Raw genomic sequence first — 4,963 nt, 5'->3', positions numbered from 1 at the left:
ATCCACACAGTCGAATGCCTTTGCATAGTCAATAAAACACAGGTAAACATCTTTCTGGTATTCTCTGCTTTCAGCCAGGATCCATCTGAGATCAACCATGTTATCTCTCATTCCACGTCCTTTTTTGAATCTGGCTTGAACTTCTGGAAGTTCCCTGTCGACATACTGTTGCAGTCGCTTTAGAAAGATCTTCAGCAAAATTTTACTTGTGTGTGATATTAATGATATTATTCGATAATTTCTGCATTCTGTTGGATCAACTTTCTTTGGAATGGACAAAAATATGGATCTCTTCCAGTCGATTGGCCAGGAAACAGTCTTCCAAATTTCTTGAAATCGACGATTGAGTACCTCTAACGCTGCATTTGTTTGTTGAAACGTCTCAATTGGTACTCTGTGAATTACTGGAGCCTTGATTTTTTGCCATTCCCTTCAGTGTAGCTCCAACACCTTCCTTCAGTACCATCAGTCCTTGATAATATTCTACCTCCTGAAGTGGTTGAAGGTCCAGCTATTCTTTTTGGTACAGTGCTTTTGTATATTTATTCCATCTTCTTTTGATGTTTCCGGTGTTGTTCAATATTTTCCCCATAGAATTCTTCAATGTTACAACTTGAGGTATGAATTTTTTCTTCTTTTTTTTCAGCTTCAGAAATGCTGAGTGTGTTATTCCCTTCTGGTTTTCTAACTCCAGGTCTTTGCACGTTTCATACTTTACTTTGTCTTCTTGAGCTGGCCTTTGAAATCTTCTTTTCAGCTCTTTTACTACATCATTTCTTCCAATTGCTTTAGCTACTCTACGTTCAACAGAAAGGCTCGAAGTCTCTTCTGACATGCACTTTGGTGTTTTCTTTCGTTCCTGTCTTTTTAATGACCTTTTGCTTTCTTCTTGTATGATGTCTTTGATGTCATTCCACAACTCGTATCGTATGGTCTTCCGTCATTAGTTTCAATGCGTCAAATCTATTATTGAGATGGTCTCTAAATTCAGGTGAGATATATTCAAGGTCATATTTTGGCTCTTGTGGACTTGTTTTAATTTTCTTCGGCTTTAACTTGAACTTGCAAATGAGCAATTGATTGTCTGTTCCGAAGTCGGCCCCTGGCCTTGCTCTGACTGATGATATTGAGCTTTTCCTTTGTCTCTTTCCATGGATGTAGTCGATTTGATTCTTGTGTTTTCCATCTAGTGAGATTCACATGTATAGTAGCCATTTATGTTGTTGCAAAAAGTTATTTGCAATGAAGAAGTCGTTGGTCTTGCAAAATTCCATCATGTGATCTCTAGCATCCTTTCTATTACCAAGGCCATATTTTCCAACTACTAATCTTTCTATGTTTCCAATTTTGGCATTCCAATCACTATAATTATCAATGCACCTTGATTGCATTTTTGATCAATTTCGTACGGTAGAAGTTGGTAAAAATATTCAATTTCCTCATCTTTGACATTAGTGGTTGGTGTGTAAATTGGAATAATGGTTATTAACTGGTCTTCCTTGTAGGTATATGGATATTATCCTATCACTGACAGCATTGTACTTCATAATAGATCTGAAATGTTCTTTTTGACTATGAATGTGATGTCATTTCTCTTCAACTTGTTATTCCCGGCAGAGTAGACCATATGATTGTCTGATTCAAAAAGGCCAATGCCAGTCCATTTCAGCTCACTAATGCCTAGGATGTCAATATTTATGCTTTCTAATTCATTTTTGATGACTTCCAAGTTTTCTAGATTCATACTTCATACATTCCACATTCCAATTATTAATGGATGTTTGTAGCTGTTTCTTCTCATTTTGAGTCTTGCCATCTCAGCAAATGAAGGTTCTGAAAGCTTGACTCCATCCACGTCATTAAGGTCGACTCTATTTTGAGGATTCCCTAGTCGTATTTTGAGTCCCTTCCAACCTGAGGGGCTCAACTTCTGGCACGATACCAGACAATGCTTTGCTGCTATTCATAAGGTTTTCACTGGCCAATTTTTTCAGAAGTTGACCACCAGGTCCTTCTTCCTAGTCTGTCTTAGTCTGGAAGCTCCAATGAAACCTGTCCACCCTGGGTGACCCTGCTGGTACTTGAAATACCGGTGGCATAGCTTCCAGCATCACAGCTTCATGCAAGCCACCACAGTATGACAAACTGACAGATGTGTGGGGAAGTGGAGTAGACATAGGAATAGAAAACACTGTGCCTAATGCAGGCTCTGATAGATGAGGCTATGGGTGTACAAATGTCAGGGCCAGGAGTTACCAGAATCTGCTTCTACCTCATCATTTGATCCCTCCTCCACAGGACCCAGTCATTGACCACCCTGCCTACCCCCACTCAAACCAGAAGGGCCTAGCCAACCCCTCATGGATGCAAGGATCTTTCCCTACCTACTTTCTCTAAGCTGAGAGGCCAGAATCTCTCCGATGCATCTTCTGAGCTTGAGATCACTCTCACCATGCAAGCATACGTAGATGGAGTCAAATGTGATGACGATATTCATGAGGTAATAGAATATGCTGCTCTGGATGTGGTTCTGCACTAGGTTCACCATTTAGCGCATGCCCATGTCAAAGATCTTAATGTAAGACAGGTGGCTGGGTAACACCAAAGCTGGAGAAAAGATATGGGTGGAGTGAGTTGGTTGGAAGAAGCTCTAGTGAGCAAGTATTCATGCAAGAATAAGTGAACGACCAAAAACATATAGGTACACATATATGTATTTATGTAGGCATATGTTAGACAATCCTTGGAAACTCTACAGGGGCAGTTCTACTCTGTCCTATAGGGTGGCTATGAATCAGAATTGACTCAAAAACAATGGATTTAATGGGTTTTGATGTGTGTGTAACCCTTTGAAAACAACCCATTGCCATTGGGTCAATTCTGACTCACTGCGACACTATAGGACAGAGAACAATTGCCGCATAGTGTTTGCAAGAACTGGCTGATGGATTCCAACTGCTGACCTTTTGATTAACAGCCTTAGCACTTAACCACTGTGCCACCAGGGCTCCATATGTGTGTATAGGTATGTATATATGTGTGTATATATAGGGGTATGCATATGTATATGCGTCTATGTGACCATATGCACATATATTCACATATATAATAAAGCACATAGTGTGCACAGTTACAGATACTTCTAGTGGCACATTGGTTAAGAGCTACAGTGAGCTACAGCTGCTAACCAAAATGTTGGCAGTTGGAATCCACCAGCAGCTTCTTGGAAACCCTATGGGGCAGTTCTACTTCTTAGCCATAATCAAAGACCTCTCAGGACTGGATTTCTGGGGTTGAAGGATTAAGACCATACTTTTGTCAAACATCTTGGCCAATTGGCATAATATAGTTCATAAAGTTATGTTCTATGTCCTGGTTTGATGAGTAGTGTCTGGGGTCTTAAAAGCTTTTGAGCAGCCATCTAAGATTCAGCTATTGGTCTCTGCTCGTCTGGAGCAAAAGAGAAAGACAGAAACCAAAGGTTCAAAGAAAAAAACTATTCTCCAGGACAAATAGTCTACACAAACCATGGCTTCATCTACCAGAGCCCAGAAGAACTAAACGGTGCTGGCTACCACTACTGACCTTTCTAACCAAGGGCCACAATAGATGGACCCTGATAGAATGGGAGAAAAATGTGGAACGGGACTTCAGATTCCTAAAAAACAAAACAAAGAAAACAAAACAAAAAGACCTACTAGACTGGTGGAGACTGGAAGACTCCCCTAGACTACTGCCCTGAAATACTCTTCAAACCTTGAAACGAAACTAACCCCCAAGGCCGACTTACAACTAAATGTGTTAATTGGTTCAAAAAATAATATCACCAGTAGGGACTGTGCTCCTTTAAAAAAACAGCTATATGAAACCAAATGGTCAGCAATTACTTTAAAGTAAAGATGAGAATGTAAGGGGGCAGGGAAAAATCGATTAATGGAAACAGAACAACCAGAACGGAAATAACGAGAACGTTCATGCATTGTGAAGAATGTAACAAATGTCACTGAACAACTTGTATAGAAATTGTTGAATGGGAATCTAAACTGCAGTGTAAACCTTCACTGAAAATACAATAAAATATTATTAAAATAAAAAAGAAAACAGTGAATGAATGAGTGGAGGAAGCGAGGAGATGGTGACTGGACAATGAGTGGAAAAATACATGAGTAAATAACTTTCAAGGCTACAATAACCTCTCTTACCTGTTTGAGGATATTAATAATATTTTTTGGAGTGAAATAAGTCAAAAACAAAAGGAACAATATTGTTTGACCTCAATTATATGAAATAAGAAGAATAGGCAAATGTATAGAGACCAATGTTTATTACTGGTTACTAGGCAAGAGGGAGAGGGTAATGGGGAGTCATTGTTTAGGAAGAAATGAGTTTCTGTTTATGGTGATGGAAAATTTGGCGATGATTAAGGGATTTGATTGCACAACATGATAAATGTAATTGATATCACTAAACTGTACACCTCAAAAATGTTGAATAGACAAATGTTGTGTTATATATATTTTTGAAACAATAAAAAAAGTAGCTTTTTTTGAATATTCTTCACCCAGTGTTGTACGTTTCCTCCATGTTCTTTTTAATGTTTCATTGTTTTGCTTATAGCTCCATCTTTCATATTAGAGGCTTTTACATACTGTCCATGTACATATTTTTTAAAAGAACAGACACTAAGAAGCTCATTTGAAACCTTGTCGCATAGGAAAGTCTTGTTTATCGGTGGGCTTCATCTGCAGGCAGTTTCTCCACCTAATAGGAAATACTGTCCCCTAGGAAGTTTTCAAAATTATGGATGCCCTTGGAAAGTACAAGATAAACCCCAACATCATGTCACCACAGGAAGTAGGATAGTGCTCAAAGAATTATGGAGACAGGTCAAGAAGATACAGATACCACCTTAAAAAGGCTCCAGTAAGACTCAAAGTAAATAACAATACTAATGGACTATAAC

Source organism: Trichechus manatus, unplaced genomic scaffold (genome assembly GCF_000243295.1).
Source record: "Trichechus manatus latirostris isolate Lorelei unplaced genomic scaffold, TriManLat1.0 scaffold00391, whole genome shotgun sequence".
In the NCBI taxonomy this organism is placed as follows: domain Eukaryota; kingdom Metazoa; phylum Chordata; class Mammalia; order Sirenia; family Trichechidae; genus Trichechus; species Trichechus manatus.
The sequence above is the reverse complement of the archived record's forward strand: the minus strand, read 5'-3'. Positions refer to the sequence as shown.